The following is a 20,151-nucleotide window of genomic DNA, read 5'->3' as shown; positions in this document are numbered from 1 at the left end:
GTTACACATGATGGGGAGTTACACTGATCATATGTTCATATATGAACATAAGAAAGTTATGTCTGATTCCTACTACTGCCTTTCCCATTCCCATCTCCTCTCCCTTCCCTTCATTACTCTTTTTCTAATCCAATCAACTTCTTTTCTTCCCTCCTCACCCCATTGTGTGTCAGCATCTGCATATCAGAGAGAATATTCAGCCTTTGTTTTTGGGGGGATGGCTTTCACTTAGCATGATAGTCTCCAGCTCCTTCCATTTTCTAGCAAAAGTCATAATTTTGTTCTTCTTTATGGCTGAGTAATATTCTAGCGCGCATATGAACCACATTTTCTGTATCCATTCATCTGTTGAAGGGCAGGTAAGGTGGTTCCATAGCTTAGCTATTGTGAATTGAGCTGTTATAAACATTGATATGTTGTCACACTGATTAAGAGGCTGCAGACGCACTGGACCTCATATGTGTGGTCTTGGATCCCAGTCTCTTAATGCTCAAAGCATTGCAGACTGTGTCAGCAGGAATCCAGGCCACACAGCTGGGAGTCCAGTTTCTCTAGTGTAGTAACCACACTCCCCTGCTGCTGTATCTTTGTCTCTCCAGTTAAACTAGTAGAACTGGAGCTGGAGTTGTGGCTCAGTGTTAGAGCGCTTGCCTACCATGTGTGAGGCACTGGGTTTGATTCTCAGTACTACAAGTAAATAAATGAACAAAAGGAAGGCCCATCAATATTGAAAAGTATTTTTAAAAAATAATAAAAAATAAACTAGTAGAACTGACCATTTAATCATCTTGAGGGCAGGAAATTTTGTGTAATTAGTGACTTTGCTGTCTCTAGATTGTGGTCCCTAGTAGGTGTTCAGTGAATACTCCCAGTGTGAATGACCGGAGCTGTTGACTGATCTGATTGCATGCTGTGTACTCAGGAGGGATAGCTCTTCCACATTTTCATGAACAGCCTTCCTGCATGTGATACCTTTTAATGAAACAAGCCTATTTTACCCTGTGCCTTGAAGCCGCTGATCCCTGAATTCTCACAGCTATGTCTATTTGTTGACTACAACTGTTTAAGTTTTATTGGTCAACTAAAATTCAAGGACTGGATTGGAGGTATAGCTCAATGAACACTTGCCTAGCATTTGAAAGGCATTGGGTCGCATCCCCAGTACTGCCACAAAGAAAATTGAGGACCATTAGTCATCTGTGAAAACTACTCTAGTTTTAGTCATAAACCATGGGATATTTTCATCTTATAAGCTATATTAAGATTGTAATACCTGAATACAGAGGTCAGGCATTCATTCCTTCAAAGAGCATATCATAGTCTGTAAGGCTGCTATAGCAAAATACCTTAGACTAGTAAATGGTACACCACAGGAATTTATTGCTGACAGTTCTGGAAGCTGAGATGACAAAGATGGATGAACCACAGATTCTGGGACTGGTAAGGACTTGTTCCTCAGAGTGGAACCTTCTGTGTGTCCTCACAAAGCAGAATGAGAAAGATAGCCCGGGCTTCTTTCATAAGGGCTCTAATCCCTTGTGGTTAGAGACCTAATCACTCCACAAAGGCCCTATTTTGTAATACCATCACCCTGACCATGGATTTCCACCTGAGTTTTGGGAGCCATACAAATACCCAGCTTACATCAGAGAAATTATCCTTTTTTCAGCTAAGAGCATTTTATTAACATAAGAAAAGTAAGGGCTAGGGTTGTGGCTCAATGGTAGAATGCTCACTTAGCATGTGGGAGGCCCTGGCTTCAATCCTTAGTACCACATAAAAATAAATAAAATAAAGGTATTGTGTCCAACTACAACTGAAAAATAAATATTAAAAAAAAGAAAAGTAGTGGCCAAGGTAGCATATCAGATCAGCTATAATTGAATTCTCATATTTTTTGCAAATTCAAAACCAGCCTTACTATAGTTAGTAAGATACGCTTGTAGACTTTGGAATAAAATCATAATAATTCACTCTTCCAAGACTTCTAGGTTGTCAGAAATCTTTTGTCCATTTTGTGGACACTGTGCCCATTTTACAGATGAGGTGTTATGGTTTGGATATGAAATGTCCCTCAAAAACTCCTGTGTTAACATGGGAGATGAGATGATCAGATTATGAGAGTCATAATCTAATCAATGAGTTGATATATTTGCTGGATTAATGATTTGAATGGAGTAACTGGGTGGTCACTCTAGGCAGGTGGGACCTGGCTAGAGGAGGGGGTCACTGGCGGTGTGCCCTGGAAGGATTTGTCTTCTCCACACCATGGGCCCGCCCCACCCCCTTCGTGATTACCAGGAGATGAGCAGTGTTCCTGGCTATCCATTTCCGCCATGATGTCTTTACCCATCTCAGGCCAGAGCAGTGGAGTCAGCTGTTGACTGAATTTCTGAAACCATGAACACACAGGTACTTTTCTTCCTCTAAGTTGTTCCTGTCAGTTATTTTGGTCACAGAAATGAAAACTTGGCTAACATACAAGGACATTGAGTCACAGAGTAGTTATAAAGAGCCAGATGTTAAACTGTCACATAGAAAACTCAAGACTCATGATTTCATGTACTACGTCCTTTCCACTATACTATGTATATCCAGAATTCTCCTTACATACAGCATGGTCATCCATTAACACAATCTTGAGATGACCAGAAAAATCTTAGGACCATAAATGTACCTGAATATAAAATTTCCTTCTTGCCAGTTCAACTTTGGACACTCACGTAGAGCAGGGATCCAAAGAAAGATATTTGCATGCATAACTTAACCCAGAAATGGCAGCATTTCTTAATCTTCATCTTGTATCACCTGCTCATTACTGACTTTTGTGGGAAGAGTGATTGATGTGACGTAAGGCATTAGTGGCCCAGTACTCTGTCTTCAGTCCTGAAGTAGACTGTGCCATTCTGCTGATGATGGTGATGGCTGTGGGGGGAGAGGGTCACCATTTACTATGAAATTATGGTCCAATTGTGCAGTATTTGGTGACTTTACAAATATTGGAAAGAACTTGCACATTGTACATAGGTTCTTAAGGTCTCGTGTCTCAAACTGAGGTACATGACAGATTTTCTAGAGTTGTGGTTGACATCTGTCATGGTAACACACTTTCAAAGCAAAAAGTGTTGGGTGGGAAGAGTTATGAAGAGAAAATATCAGTAATGGTAGGTGCATTTCCAAACAATACTGACATAATATCCTAAGAGTGAACCTCATTAAGCAGAAAATGGAAACTCAGTACATTTCTTTCGTTTGCAACAGTGAAGACTGTACAAGTATGAGATACTCTATAATTTTTAGAAACAGTGAAGCAGAATTTTAAGCCACTTCACAATTCTTAGGCTGGATGAGCTAGTCAAGGAGCCCTAGCCTATATGTAGAATAGATGTGGATACTAAGTACCTGAAGCTTTGGCTCTGTGGTTTGTGTTTGGTGAGGATGTGTGTAGTCAAAAGTTTGGAGTTATGGGATTTTTTTTTTTTCAGGAACTGTAGCTATACGTGAACTATGCCTGAAATCTGCCAATTTTGTCTCCTCTGGGAATTATGTGATGGTCTCTTCCTGTTCTTATATCCCTCATCAGCAACTTCCCTGAATGCCACTGGGCAGGGCTGTGGTTCTAGTCACTGATACTCAGTGGATGACCAGAGGCACTGTGGACTTCGTTGGACTGTGATTAATTGTCCTCTTTTCTCTTACCCGCTTCTCTTGTGTTCCACCTGTGTGTGTTTGCGTGTGTGTGTATACCTGCCATAGTACTTATTATCGTGCATATTATGCTTGTTTTGGTAAATGATTTAATTTATTATAAACATGAGGGTTTTTTTCCTGGGCTCTAAAAAAGTACAGAAGAATATTGAGCTTTTAGGGTTTTTAAAAATATTTTCTTCTTGTAGAAATGAAATGAGTGCACTTGGTGACCAATATGTGAATTATGGAAAAAAAACCCACAAGAATAATGTCAAAGTAGGACTTAATTTAAATATTAGCTTCTTTCACTGTCTTCCAACTTCTCCAGAAGTTACTAGCACGAACGCTTCATTTTTCACATTCCTGGTGTTATGTGTGTGCTGAGGAAACTCAGTGCTCATTCTAAATACTTGCTTTATTATTCTCAAACCCTGGGGAAACTGTAGGGTTTGTCAGCATACTTCAGCATAGTAGAAGTTGGTCCTTGGTGCTGAATCCTTCAGCTCACAGTACTTTGAAGTGCCCCCTTCCACCCCGCAACTTAATCCCTTTCAGAAGCATCTGCAAACGTTTTTAGGAAATTCATCTATTCATACTGTGAAGATAAAAATAGAAGCATTGACTGTTCCTTCAGCACAGGTTTTCTGGGGTTCCTTTGGTGTGCTGAATCTTCTTCTATTTAAAGGGAATATCACCATCGACCTCCCCATGGTAGTACTTGGAATTTCTGATTCTGGACACCTTCACCCCCACAGGGGAGTTTCCCTTAATTATTGGATAGGGACATCCAGGTTCCAACCCCTTCCTGCCTCTCCTTCTTACCAGGTCTCAAGGTGTCATATCTGAATATGTTATGTCCTCTATCCCTGCCTTCCTTCCCTCTGCCCTCCCTCCAGTTTAAATTAAGAACATAAAATTCGTCATCTTAATTATTAATCTAAATTATTTCTAGTGTATATGTAGTTCTTGGTGCTGTTTTGTTTTTGTTTTATATTAGTCTTTTTTTTTTTTTTTGAGATGGGGTCTCTGTGTTTTTCAGTGGCTTCACCTCAAGTGATCCTCTTGCCCCAGCCTCACTATAGGTGGGACTAAAGGAACACACACTGCACCTAGCTTATGTTTTTACCTTTTAATTATTTTTGTGTTCATTCACCACAATTTTGCATGTGGCTATGAACCACTGAAGGGTTTGGGCCTTGGTTGTCACTTTTTTTCTGCATTGGATCAGTGCATTCATCACCTGGCTGTTACTTCCAAGCCTGATGTTTTTGCATTCCTGACTTTGTCTAGAAAACAGCAGATGTTAAACATCTGATGCTGAGTTTATTTCTTTTAGGAATAATTTTCAGCTGTGGATTTGAAGACGGTTTGTGTGAGGAATCAATGTCTCAGCCTTTTAAAAAATAAATGCCTTAAAATAAGACACAGATGATTATGAGGAAAATTCTCACTGGGGGAAAAATCATTGTAAAATAATAGAAATTAGAATTTTTTATTTCCTTTCAGCAAAACTAGTATGATCAATACTATATGTGTATGCCTATGCTTGTTTTTTCCTAAACCGTAACATTGAACACTTTCTATTATTCATTCTGTCTTCTCAAGACTATAGTTATTGTCAAGTGTGGTGATGCATGCCTGTAATCAGTGACTCGGGAGGCTGAGGCAGGAGGATAGAAAGTTCAAAGCCAGCCTCAGCAACTTAATGAAGCCCTGTCACAAAATAAAATACAAAAGGGACTAAGGAACTGGGGATGTGGCTCAGTGGTTAAGTGGCCCTTGGTTCAATCCCCAGTACCAAAAAACAAACAAACAAACAAACAAACAAAAAACCCCCACAAATGCAGTTATTGTCATTCACATTGCTTGGTTAAGAGTGAAAGTCTTGGTGCATTTGATTTATGTCCAGAATGCTCATATGCTATACTCTGTGAGGAATTAGATTGGTTTTGATACAACTTTCTTTTTGGAAACTTAAGAAATTAAGTGAGTAAAATAGTGTCCTTTGCAAACATAGACAAAATTTCATGGTATCCACATACGAAACTTACTAGTAACCGATTAAGAAACTATCAATTGCTTTCCATATTTAAGCAGCTAATGGATAGAAATACTCCTTGAAAGCTAGTTTTCTTCTTTAAAAAATGTAGTTTGATTGTTGGGCATGTACAAGTGTCAGAACTACTCTTTATTAGGTCAGATATTTTATTATATTCTTGGATAGATGGATGAAGATAAACACTTTCTGAATTAGCCTCTTCCTACCATCACAAATAATTCCCATACTACGTTGAATCTTAAACGGTACACATACCACTAATATTGTACTGATTTAAATTGCTTGTTTCAATTCCTAATAGGTTTGTTTTTCTCTGTCTTTTAATAAAATGTGCCTAGAGAGCAGGGACTTGCTCACTTACCTGTATTTTGTAAATGCCTGCCATGGAATAGACAGGGAACAAGGATCCACAAATGGAATAATTGTCAGCTTGCTTACAGAAAAATTATATTCAGAATATTTATATTTTAGTAGGTAATGTGTACTCTCAAAAAAGCAGTGGACAAAAACCATCCTCTGATGCTTTTTCTTATAATAATCTGTGGATTTTTATTAGCATTCCAAACAATTTTTCTTCTATCACAAAGGATCTTGTATCTATAGTGGATAATCAGTTAATATTTTGATGAATAAAAGATAAACACTTTTCTGGATTCACCTCATGGAAACCTGAGTAAATCATGTTTTTAATGTTCTTATCATTGATATTAACATTAATCAAATATCACAGAAGGGCAGATTCCCATTTTAATATCTCTGAGAAAAGTGATTTATACATTATGGTCTTTAAAACAGTGTATTAGGAAAAACTGAAACAAACCAGTCACTGTCATAACAGATTCCATTTTCTCCTTTTCCCCAGATTTCGTAGTTCTATAGGAAGGATGGACTTTTCCTCCAGGGCCTCTTACGCATTTCTTTCTTTTCCGCCTGTTAGTCGCGTGTTCACAGACAATGCTCTGCTTTTGGGATAACAGTATAGTTGTGAGAACAGAGGGTAGGCCTATAGGAAGCATGTCAGTTTTCTGTCACTGTGTAACAAAATTCCACAGCAACACCCAGTTCCCTGAGTTGGGACCCCACGTGGTTCAGCTGGGTCCTCCCTGGAGTCTAACACTCAAGGTGCCTGTGTTCTCAGGTGAGGCCCCGGGGAAGAATCTAAGCTCATTCCAGTTTTTGGCAGGGCCTCAGTCCCTGTTTCCTGGCTGTTGGCTAGGGACTGATTTTAATTTCTAGAAGCTTTTAGAAGGCATTTGCAGTTTTATGCCACATGGATCATCTTGGGAACATTGTAGCCAGTAGGAAAATCCCTTGTCAAATCCTTCAGGTGTGTTTAGTTTCTCTTCTGTGATGAGCCAGGGAAAATTCTGTTTTAAAGGGTCAGAGGATTAAGGTGGGCCCATCTAGATAATCTCTCTATCTGAAGTCCAGTGGGCTGTATAATATCTTAATCATGAGAGTAAAATTGGAGTTCCTGATATTTACCATTGTGGGGAGGTGGGTGGTGATCCTGGGGCCATTTTTAGAATTCTCCCTCAGTTCCGTTAGGCTGCTCAGGAAATGCCAGATTGACCCCGATGCTTACACAGTCACATGTTGCTGAATGACAGGACTTTTCTGTGAACTGCATTGATGGGTGATTCTGTCGTGCAAGCACGACAGAGTGTGCCTACCCAAAGCCAAATGGTACGGGTCAATCACATGACGTGGCCTCTTGATGCAGTCAGGTGACACAGTAAACGGAGATATATGAGGCTGCTGCTGGCAAAACACTGCATATTGAAAAACTTTGGTTTTTTTCAATAAGTAGTACACTCAAATAGTGATGAAAAGTGTAGTTAGTAAATACATAAACCACCAGCAGAGTCATTTGTTATCACGGTCAAGAATGGCATACTGTACATAATTGTGTGCCAGCCTTTTTGATGACTGGCAGCATAGTATGTTATTCACATTGGCATCACACAAGCACGTGAGTAATAAAGCATTGACTTGACAAGGGCTGTGAGGTCCCTGGGGGATAGGCATTTTTCAGGTCTATTTTCAGATATGTGTTCATGATTGATGAAAATGGCGCTATGTGGCACATGACCATAACACCGTTACTTTGAGGTGATGAAGACTGGGTGTTGCAGATTTTTTTTTACTTTTTAAACTTTGTTTTTATGGAGAAAAGAAGCAGTTCTATCCTTCACACATGGAGATGTTATTACATTTTCAATGGGAGGGCTGAGAATTTGATGTTTGTGATTTTCATTTATTGTTCTGTATCCTTCATCCACTCACCCCCAGGTTAAGGGTGGCCCCATGAGGCCTGGAGTCAACTATGCAGTCTTGCAATTAACATAGAAACCAAACTGATCCAGGCTAAGGGCTTAACCTAGGTCAACAACTTGACAATGAGGGTCATGGAAGAGACACGAACTTGACAAGCTGGGCCGTGGGGGAGCCACTCTGAGTTGATGATCAGAGGAGAGTGACTTGCCTAAATCATCCTTTTTGGCAGATTAACCTGGAAATTATGTGGATGCTGAGAGTGGAGAGGCCAGACACAGGAACTGTCAAGCAGTTCAGAAATGAATGTTCATTTGTCAGTGACAAGGGAGATTTAGAAACATATTCTGTTCCTGAATTACATTAACAGCAGTATTTTTGTTGAAATGGAATGAGAAGGCATAAACAAGACACAAAAGAAAAACCAGGCTGTTTTTCAGGAGCTGCCATAGCTAGGGTTGTCTGCTCATCTTTAGGTACTTTTGGGGGGGACCACGTAAGTGTTCCCAGGTATGTTGTCAGATAAATCATCAGTTTAGTATGGAACTTGCTTTTGCAACTGGGTTTATGAGTATTTAAGGGATTATACATTTGTGGTCTTTAAAATCACTTGAAAAAAGTTGTTAACCAGAGACACATAAGTTAAAATGCATCTCAAATAACATGTTTTATAAGGAGTCATGTTTCATGTTCATGGCTCTTGGTCTAGCATTCTCCTCTACCTCTTGCAAAGAAGCAGCATTCCTTTAAATGAGATGGATAGTGGATCCATAACATTGATTCCTTCAGTGATAGATGTTCATTGTTTCTGAAATTCATACTTCTCTCTGTTGGAATTACAGACCTAATCACATACTTGTGGTTTTTCTTGGAGTCAGTATTCAAAGAAAGTTGGGCACACACTTCCTATTCCTTCAACTGTTCGACCAAAGAATTTTTAAAATAATAAAAAAAATCAACAAAAAAATTATCTGTAAGCCTGGGAAACGGAGAGTGAATACATCTGTTTTTACATAAGTCCTAAAATGCTGGTTTTCCAAATATGCCATGTGGAGTTCTCACCGCATAGTTGGGTAAAATTTTCCATGTTTGCAATGGAACTTGACGTGAAAATAAAACTGTATGTCTTTGTTACCATGGGAAGGATAACATTTAATTTCATCTTGTGTGACTAAACAAAGTTCTGATGCAATGTGGTTAACTGTAAATAAAGGGCATAGAAATTTGCAATTTAGCAGCAGAGATGCTGAAGTCCTGATGATTTTAAGGCAGCTGGTGTGGTACATAATGCACTGGTTCAAGTTTACATGTATTCTTAGCTCACTCTGAGCCAGGCCCTGTTCTGGAGGAAAATAGAGAGACAGTAGGTTCTGTCCTCCTGGCACTTAGACATTAGTGAGATGAAATGGAGAACACAGAAGAAAAATACATACAGCATTTAGTTTTTCAAATGGTAAAAAGTGTGATAGAGGAAAATAAAGCAGGGACAGGGATGGATGTCTGTATTACAGGGTGTGTGTGGGGGGGTGGTGGCAGCTTTAGAGAGGCTGCAGGGCAGTGTTCTAGATAGCTCTTGTTTGGGGTGAGCGGCCAGGCCTTCCAGCATGGTGAAGATGTGGGGCTATCACTCTGTGACTCGCTAACTTTCTGGTGGACCTCATCTCAGCAGCCAGAATAGAGATTCTGCTGCTGGCTTTCAAAAAGTGAGCTGCCACATTTAACAGGGTCTATGAGAAGCCACAGAGCCGGGGACTGTGAGCAGCTTCTGGGATCTGAAAAGTGGGCCTCGGTCTCTCAGCCACAGAGATCTTGATTTTTTTTTCCAAGTATACAGACTCCAGACCTTCAGAAAGGAAGGTGGCCCAGATGACACCTTGATGAGATGACCTAACTAAGCCTTGCCTGGACTTCAGCCTATGGAGACTATGAAATAATAAATGGTGTTGGTTTAGGCTGCAGAGTTTGTTATATCACAGAAAACCAACACACTTGGGGCCAGGGAAGTATTCACTAGGATGGGATGTTTGGGACAGAACAGGACAGGGCAGGAAGGAGGTGAGTCCTGTAGCTTTCTGTGGAAAATGATCTTAGACAGAGGCAAAGTCCCTGGGGCAGAGGGTGGCTGGCATGTGCAGCCAGAGCAGCCAGTGGGAGATGCTTGTGTTTTAGGGAGTTGGGGTGGTATCATGCCGCTGGTGGTGAGGTCAGAGTTTACTGGGAGCCACAGTGGAAAGGGCCATTGAGCCACTGGAGGTTTCTAGTTTTGCTTAAAGGTGGTGGGAAGTCATTTGGTAGTGACATGGTTTGACCTCAGTTTTAATAGGCTATCCCGAGGTCGCTATGCTGAGAAGACTGTAGAGCTGCTAGGGTCTTCAAGAGGGCACAGGCAAAGAGATCACAGTGATAGCATCTTGGACCAATGTCTAGCTGTATAGGTGGTGAGGAATGTTCAAGTTCCATAAATTCTTTGAAAACTGAGTGTATAGGATTTAATAACAACCTGTGTCTATGATGTGACAGAAAGAAGAAGGTAAGAGACGATTTCAGGGTTTCTGTCCAAAGCAACTGGTAGGAGAGGAGTATGGTAGTGTTGGGGAGGTGGAGGGCTCAGGAGCTCAGTTTGACATGCTGTTGACATTGCTTGGAGCCATTTTGTGGGCATTGGATGTACCAGTCTGGAGTTCAGGGAAAAGGATGGACTGGAGGTGTAAATGAGGGAGTTGGTATTGTGTCCCAAGCCACACAGGTCCCTAAGGCTGCCCGTATAGATAGGCAAGAAGAGGGTTAAGACCAGAGCCTTGGTACCTCAGTAAAATATTTTAATTATTTTGTGTCAATATTTTTTTGATTTATTATAAGCTTTTGTTCAATATTTGACCTCACTTAAATTATTTTTTCTATTACTTTCTGGAACTTTAGCTCACTTGAACAATTTTTTTTTCTGCTTTTGTTCAGTATATCTTGTTATATGTTGTAAATTGGGAGTTGAGGGCATGAAATCTCCTGATAGGAGAATTCTAGCATAACTAGGAGCAGTTGGCACCCACAAGACCAGATCCCGTTTTCTTCTAGGAAAATTCTAGCCTAACTAGTTGTAGTTGGCACCTATGACCAGATCCCCTTTTCCTGAGAACAAATAGAGGCATGAATCTGAAGTTTCCTTTCATCACCAGTTGAACAAGAGCCAACACAAGTTTTCTATACAGTGCCCTTGGAAGGCTGAGGATGTAGCTGAGTGGCAGAGTGCTTGCATACCACGTGTGAGGCCTTGGGTTAGCTCTAGAGTACCTCAAAAAGAAAAGAAAAAGAATATAGTGTCCCTCAGAACCTATGATAGAGTGGCTCCAGGACTTCCTGAACATACCAAAATCCATCAAGCATCAAATCCGTTGTTCAAAATGACAAAGTGTTTGCATATAGTCTACAAGCCTCTCTAGATGTTCTGTAATACCTAATACAATACGGATGCTGTGTAAGTAATTTTATATTGTATTGTTCAAGGAATGATGCCATGATGGGAAAAGTCTGTACATGTTGAAATTGAAAAAAATATATATTTTTGATATGAGTTTGGTTGAGTCCAGGGGTAGGGAACCCATGGGTACAGAGGACTGATTGTATTTTACCCTGGGCCTCAACTTCATTAGTGAGAGATAGGTCAACAATCACTGTGGCTTTTCAGAAGGAGAGTTATAGAATTCCCATTATAGTTTGCTGCATTTCCTCAGATACACACAACTAAACAAGTAGGCACAAAAGAGTTAGAGAGTAGACTACGATTTTAGCAGGTAGATCAAGATGGACGATGCAGAATAAAGGAGGAGGTGTGAATATGCTTTCTGGATCCCTGGTAATCTATACTGACTGAGAAGCCCTGGGACCAGTATATTTGAAGGTGGATTTTCGATGGGAATGGGGAGACCCATGTCCTTCAAAAGCAAAAGGCTTCTACGTGTAGGTAGATGTATTTTTATAGAAGTAACCCCGTTAGTTCACCAGTTCTTTTGGGGGGCTAGTTACATTTTTACTCATGTGTCTTAAACATTATTTCATAACACTTCTGCAGTCCTTTTTTTCTGTCCATTTTTCTATGCAGCATTACCAGGTGGGCTATTTGATTTAGTATTGAATTACTATAGATGACAACTAATTCTCCAAGTGGTACCCCCCCTTTTTTTTGGAAAGAATCAAACAGAAGGTGAGAGAAAATATTTGGGAACTCAGATAGTTATTTATACCCCTCTCTTATTCCAGAAAGGACTCCAGGCAGTAGCCTTTGAGATCTTGGGTTTCCAGGAGTTTGCCTACTGTAATGAGGTCAGCAGCCCAAGGCAGCCATATTGGCCTTGCCATCCAGGACTGTTAACAGCAGGGTCAGAGGGCAGCAGGGTCTCAGTGTATGCACTGACATACTAAAAACTGCAGTATTAAAAGTCCAGAGCAGCTACCTGCTGGACCTCCCGGGATGGAGCATTTGCTCAGATCTGACTAGTCCATGTGTAGTGCTTGGGGTCTTGTTTGATGTCTCTCTGACCAAGTTTTATTTTTGCTTCAACACTTGTAATGAAGTATTAATTTCATTGTGAATTTATATAGCAAACCCAGGAATCCTTCATATTCATTTATATTTATTATAGGGAGCTGTCATCTTTCATTATAAATTTGTGAGGGTGGCTCTGTAATGTATTTCAAAATTGCAAGTACTGAAGATCATTTTATAACATGATTGAAAAATACAAACTCCAATCCATACTCTGGCTTTTTAATTAGTAATATTAGGAAGACATATGGTCAAATGTGAGCAGATTACAGCGTGGATTCGTACTCCCCCCCTGTCTTTTCCTGTGTCTTTTAACTGACTTTATTTGAATAGGTTTGCTATATTTTAGGTGATGCACTGTCTTTTTTGCCTTTTTCTTTTCTCCTTCCCACTTGGGCTTATGCTCCTTCTTGATATTTAAATAGTTACCATTGCTGATCCGATGATTACATTTTAATTAATGTTCCTTTAGCCTGTGAATACGCATTCTTTTGTGTCATTTGAGAAGGACACATCGTGCTTTTTCTCTGCTCCCTGTACTGTTTTGTGTGTTTTTCCAAGCGTGGTATTTTCAGTGGTCTTTTGAAGTTGAGTGAATCAATTGTGCTCTTAAGTGACAGAGTGATTTTTTTTTTTTTCTTTTCAGGGTGCATAGGACCTGTTAAGAATCAAACCTGGTCAAATGAATCGCCTCTTGTAAGTAGCTGACTTTGTTTATTAGCCATCTCATATCACACATGAAACATGCTCCAGCAGTGATCAGCATTAACGCCTGTTAATGGGCACTGTACAAGAAAAGATGGTGTATGGGTCAGCTTTATGTCACTGGGACCAAAATGACTGACAAGAACAACTTACTTAGAGGCAGAACATCATCTTAGAAAGATATGGCAGAGGAAGGCTGCTTAGCTTATGGCAACTAGAAAAAAGAGAGATGGGAAGAAGCCAAGGACAAATTCCTTCCATGACCTGCTTCCTCCAACCATGCCCCACCTGCCCACAGTTACCACCCATTGACCCATTAAAATTAGTAATCCATCAAGTGGATTAGTCCACTGATTTAGGCTACAGCTCTCACAATCAAATCTTTTCATCTCTAAACATTTCTGCATTGTCTAACATGAACTTTTCAGGAGACACCTCATATCCAAATTGTAAGAGATAGACACCCTCAAATCTTACATTTTTTGATGAAAACTGGCAACTTCCAGAAATTCAGAATCTTTGACCACATCTACAATTATAATTTGCTTATTTTGGTTCTTTTTGGCTTTGAAGTTTCAATTTGCAGTATATATTGGAGACTAGATTCTATACATTATTTTAGTTATTCTAGATGAGGGGTTGCAGACTATTGCCTTTGGGGGACAAATCCAGCTCATTGTTTCATAAATAAAGTTTTATTGGCAACATGACAAGATACTCATTCATGTGTCGATTATGACTGTTTTCACACTGTAGTGTCCTGCAAGACAGAAGATATTTACTCTTTGGTCTTTTACAGAAAAGTTTGCCAACTGATAGTATAGAATATTTAACTTTTTAAGCTGGAAATTTTGTCATTAATTTTAGAATAATTGATACTTATAGCTTTTTTGTCAGGATGAGTCTGTCTAGAAGTTAGGCAATGGTTTAAAAAATTAAAATTTAGGTGTTAATTTGCTTTCTGGTACCATTGCAATTTCTACAATTTATTAAAGTATTTAACTTACAAAACATAATGTGGAGGAATCTTAAATAAGAAGTATCAAAAAGAATACATGAAATTTTATGTGAACCTAAGTATTCGGTTGCATTTTCTTAGAGCTAGATAACATTTAAAACGAAAACATTCATGAGGTCATAATTCACTAGTCTGCTGAGGCCTCCCTTATAAATTGCCCAGGGTGACATGTTTATAGCCTAAAGCGAAGGTTGGATTTTCTTTGACTAAAGTTAGATGAGAGCTTACATTTGCTCAAGCTCATGTGTATGTGTTTGTGTGTGTGAACATTTTGTTTTTTGATGGGTTAATTAAATTTTCATATAGATGCATAGTCTATTTGAACTGATGCTCTGTTCTCTGTGGGCTTTTGGTGGTTAACGTGCATTCCAGTGTCATTATGACAGCCCACCCACCCGGGTCTTTCAGCCCCACTCTAAGTATCATTACAGGAGTGTTGTCATGCAGTCTGGAACCCTGACTGTGAACTCTTATGTGGCCTCTCCTTTCTCTCCTCGTGGTCTTGGACTTTAGGGGCTAAGGTAGAACCCAAGGCTCAAAGTAAGGAAGCCTGCATTTTTAGCGGGAATGAGCTGCTTTTCTTCCCTAAAGCTGGTAAATGAGGGTGACAGCATCTAATTACTCCTTGATTTATTTACATCATGTGGTCAAGGGCAAGTTCATTGCCATGAAAACGCACTTGGCTGATGTCCCTGCTATGTGGCCTAGCTGTGGGCAGTCTGGAGGGCTCTGCTCCTCTCTGTGGGCTCTGGTGGTGGGTCCCTGCTCCACTTGGCCAGAGTACTGGGTGGGTGAGCTCCCAGGTCCCCTCAGGCAGCTTCTTCTCTGGGGCAGACTGCTGAGGGGGCTCTTGGTAGAGGGACCTGAGCGAAGCTAGATTCACACACCCCACACATACAGGGCATGTTTGGGCATCTAAGTGTAATATTTTTGGCAGAGCCACTCTAATTCCTGGACACTGGGAAGTTAGTCTGTAGTTTATTTTCTTAAGCTGTATGACTTAATGATTTTCTCATTTTTTAATTTTATTTTTTCTTATTTTTAAAATTTTACTTAAGGGTCCATACTCTCTAAAACAAACTGTTTTAAATCAGTATGCCCCCTTTCATGCCCCTCAAGCTCTTCCTGTTAAGACCCTGAAAAGGTCTTGTAGCTCAGAAACAGTGCTGTGGCTTCTTGGTTCAAAGCTGTTTCTTTGGGTTCACTGCCCGAGTGCCCTCTGTTCTATTTACTATTTGGTGGCTGGAGAAATTAGTGATCTCTCCATCACTTTCCTCCACCATAAAATGGTGAGAGTAGAGTCTGCTTCCTGGGACTGTTGCAGGGATTGAATGGTTAGTGCCCTTCCAGCACTGGGTCAGCACTTTTTGGAAAGTATTCCCTGGGGCTCCCTATTCCCGGCCTTACCTGGGGTTTGTGTTGCATTTGCTCCTCTTTCACTCAGGGGCGATGCCCACTGTCTGCTTTGAATTGTCCTATGTAATGTCTTTGGAAAAGTTTACCTACAGGGAAGCTGTTTTGTCTGCTGACGTGTTCTAGAATCCTCAGCAGGTGGCTTTTTTATTGTTTTAAAAATTCTCCATGGGGAAGACAACCCCACAGTTGCAAGGGGCACAGCTCTTACCTCTCCTCTCCTTTTGAAGCTATGAAGTAGCTGTTGTGAAGTGTCATGTCAAGTTTTGTATTGATGAGGAAACTGGGTCTCAGTGAAGTTAAGCAATTTAAACTAAATTCATATAGCTTCTAGGAAACACAACAGAGATTTGAATCCAAGGCTATTTTTTTTTTTTTTGCTTGGTTATTTGTTTTTTTGGGGTGGGGGTGGGGGTGAGTACTGAGGATTGAACCCAGGGATATTTAACTACTGAGCCACACCTCCAGCTCCTTTTATTTTTTTGTTTTGAGACAAGGTCTCACTAAATTGCTTAGGGCTTCACCAAGCTATTGATACTAGACTGGAATTTGTGATCCTCTTGCCCAGCCTCCCAAGTAACTAGGATTACAGGTGTGCATCCCCATACCCGGAACCAATATTCTTTTAAAAGTGTTCTTTTAACCTCAAGAAACTTAGCTGTGAGTTAAGGAATGATATAGGAATCAACAAGAGAAATAGTGATGCAGAAATAAATAAACAAACAAACAAACAAACAAATAAAAAAATCGAACAAGTAAATAAATAAATAAATGAATAAGTGAACGAATAAATAAATAAATAAATCGGCACACATGTATTATTGCATATATTTTATTTGTATAAAATACACATTAATTCCTTCCTGAAAACTGCTTTATTACAAACATGAGACAAATAAAAGAAAATTGGCCATTCAGAAGCTAAGCAGTTAAAATATTAATTGAAAACAATAAAGAAATGAAAATAATAAAGAAACCTATCTTAAATGGATTTTAACAGTGATGGATTTTATAATATAGCCTATATTTTATAATATAGCCTTCAATATAGAATAGGTAAAAGTATTCTCAGATATTCATAAAGTAATCTTAATAAAAAGGCACATTGTGACACTGTTTCATTGACTTTAACTGTCATAAGTGCATGTGGGATTGAGAGTCATCATCCGTTTACAGATACATAGGATGTGAATAATACATAGTTGCTTAGGGCCTCGCCAAGTAATTGATGCTAGACTGGAACTTGTGAACTTAAAATAATTTATTGAAATGATCAGATCAGGAATAAAACCTTTTGTAAAACTTTATAACCATACTATATTGGTAATTTTTAACAGAATAGAAGGTTTTTGAGATAAAATTCACTGATATTAAGTGGGGCTGGGGCTCAATGGTAGGACATTTGCCTCACACATGTGAGGCACTGGGTTCAATCCTCAGCACCACATAACAACAAATAAATAAAGATAATGTGTCCATCTACAACGAAAAAATATTGTTTTAAAAAATAAACAAGTTCTGATAAATGTGGACACTTAGGTAATAAATAACCTTTATATAGAACATTTGGGCTAGGGGTGTAGCTCAGTGGTAGAGCACTTGCCTAACAACATGAGGCACTGGGTTTGGTCCTCAATACCACATAAAAACAAATAAATAAAATAAAGGTATTGTGTCCATCTACAACTAAAAAAGTTTTTTTTTTTAAGAGAGAGAGAGAGAGAGAGAATTTTTTTTTAATTTTCAGTGGACACAACATCTTTGTATGTGGTGCTGAGGATCGAACCCAGGCCACACGCATGCCAGGCGAGCATGCTACCACTTGAGCCATATCCCCAGCCCTAAAAAATTTTTTTTAATTAAAAAAGAAAAGATCTAGAACATTTGCATCACCCCAGAAAATTCTGTCTTTCCACTTTCCAGTTAATTCCCACTTTTCCAGCTCTGGAAGGCATCATTGTCCTGATTTCATTCTTCCCGAATCAGTTGTTATGTTTTTAAAATTTATATGAGTGGAATCCTTCAGCAATGGCTCTTTGTGCTGGTTTCTTTTATTCAGTACCATGTCTTTAACATTTGTCTTCCTCGTCATATCTGGAGATCATTCCCTTTCATTGATAGTAGTATTTATTCCATTGTGTGCATACACCACAGTTCATTTATCTCTTTTCCAGTTAGTGTTTGTATTGTGCATTTTGAATGAAGTTGCTATAAATTTTGCTGAATAAGTCTTTTCAGACATATATTTCCATATATCTTGAGTAATACCAGTGAGTGGAATTGCTGGGTCAGAGGATAAATGCTTTAGTAACTTTATAGAAACTTCCAAGATTTCTCTTAGCAGTGCTGGAGGGTTCCAGTTGTTCCATATCTTCTCCAACAATGAAAATTTCTTCATTTTCAGCGATTTGAGTGACTATGAAGTGTCATTGAAGTTTTGATTTTCATTTCTTTGATACCTAAGGATGCTAAGTGCCTTTTCATGTGCTTGCAGATCATTTATTTCTTCTTTGTGAAATGTGTTCAAGTTTTTTTTGTTGTTGTTGTTGTTCTTTTTGTGAAGTTGTATTGTTATCCTTTTGTTATGGATTTATAGGCTTTTTTTTTCCTGGCTAAATGTTTTTTCAGGTTTATATATTAGATCTGTTGCCCCACAGTTACTATCTTGCTTTTTCAATTAAGTGTCATTTGACAAGCAGACATTTTTAATTCTTTAAAGACCAATTTATTGATTATTTTATAGAGATCTTTTGGGGGATTTCAGAAAATGTCTACACTGCAAGGTTGCTCTTTGTATTCTAAATTTTTGTTTTCTAAATTCTGCATAGTTTTTGTTTTTGACTTCTATGTGTGTGATCTATCTCAGATTGATATTTTTGCAAAGTAGGCGTCCAAGTCTACGGTTTTTTTTCCAAATGGATATTCAATTGTTCCATCTTCGTTTGTTGAAAACGCTCTCCATGTTTGTTTTTTTTTTTTTTCAATCGTCTGAGTGTATTTGTCAAAATCAATGGTATGTATGTGGCTCTGTTCCTAGACTCTCATCTGGTTTGGGTCTGTTGGGTCTTATTAACACCACAATGTTAGGACGACAGTGCCTTTGTGGAACAAGCTTCACTGACCTTCTCGGGGAGGAGGATACTTTCTTATCAGTGTGACTGCAGATCACCATCCATCTGGCTTCCTCACAGTGGCTCACATTTCCACAAAGTGCACAACATCACTAATACATGATTCCAACATTGAATTTTACAGGTGGAATGTGTTATGCAGTTGGATGACTTCAGTTTGTTCAGATAAAAAAAAAAAAACTGGTGCAGTGCATTCCATTTCACTGCGATTTAGGTCAGAGAATTATGCTGAAAAGAAATATGTATGAAGGCATGAGTGAGCACAGTCTACAGAGCATCTCCAAACTAGTAAATCAAAAAGGAAGATATATTAACTGAAATTCCAACTAATTTCACACGACTGAGGCCAATCCATATTTTAAATAACAGTGCTTTGGTGTTGCTTTTTTCTTTATTGCCGGTAGAGTTTTTCTTTTTTCCTTTCCTATAAAATAACATCCTCCCAAAAGGTACACAGCCTAGAGTATATTTCTGGAGAACAGAATTATTTTGCAAAAAGAACAAAGAGGTAGAAGAAATTCTATATAGGTTTTATTACTGAAAATGAAGGCATTTTCAGAAGAAGGACAATGACAAATAAAAAAGATCATCCTGCTGTGTCCTGGGGAAGAGGATCTGTCCATCAGTGCAGGCTCTGCCTCTGTGTCACCAAAGGCATCTCAGGGACTAGGGTGGAACATTCATTCTCGTTAACTAGTCCACCCATCAGGAATATGGGGAAGCAAGACCTGTAAGATTTTTCACCCAAAAGAAGCCAGGATCTACTACTCTGTCTTGTATGGATGAGCTGCACCCATTGTAGACAGAGTGAAATTAACTAATGCTTTGGTTTGGCTCTGGAAAGTCCACTAAAGACTCAAGTATTAAAACCTTGTTCCTAAGCTTGGTGGCCTTGGCAAATGGTGGAAACCTTTAGGAGTTGGGGCCTAGGGAGAGGTCTTAGGTCATTATCCTTGAAATGGATAATGAGATCCCAACCTCTTCCTTTGTTTGTTCCTTTCCTGGCTGTCATAAGGTGATAAATTGGCCTCCACTTCAACTGCTTGTGCCACAAGATGCTGTGTCACCACAGACCCACGGCAGTGGAACCAATTGGTCATGCACTGAAATCTCCAAAACTGTGAGCCAGATGAAGCTGACTAACACAGCCAGGAACACTGATATCCCCAGTGTCATCTCCTCAGTGTGACAGGATACTGAGTACCACCTTTGTAAAGTCTATCCTTGTTTGTGTTTTTAACAATAGACATAAATCTGAATTCGTGCTTACCCTTTGTGGGGAGGATACTAAAAACTAGAAAACCTTCTTTAGTCTGTAGAT

The 20,151-nt window shown here is 39.3% G+C and overlaps 1 protein-coding gene across 2 annotated transcripts in view; it reads left to right on the top strand.

The window, feature by feature from the left end:
• Fam110b (family with sequence similarity 110 member B) overlaps positions 1–20,151 on the top strand; it is a 152,028-nt gene that overhangs the window by 55,346 nt on the left and 76,531 nt on the right. For both annotated transcript variants that reach the window (XM_005322931.5, XM_078017149.1), the window contains one exon: positions 13,210–13,259. The gene's annotated coding sequence lies outside the window, so the exon portion shown is untranslated. The remainder of the gene's footprint in view (positions 1–13,209; positions 13,260–20,151) is intronic.

The sequence above is a fragment of the Ictidomys tridecemlineatus genome, chromosome 7 (genome assembly GCF_052094955.1).
Source record: "Ictidomys tridecemlineatus isolate mIctTri1 chromosome 7, mIctTri1.hap1, whole genome shotgun sequence".
Lineage (NCBI taxonomy): Eukaryota > Metazoa > Chordata > Mammalia > Rodentia > Sciuridae > Ictidomys > Ictidomys tridecemlineatus.
This window is presented reverse-complemented; position numbering and strand designations above follow the sequence as displayed.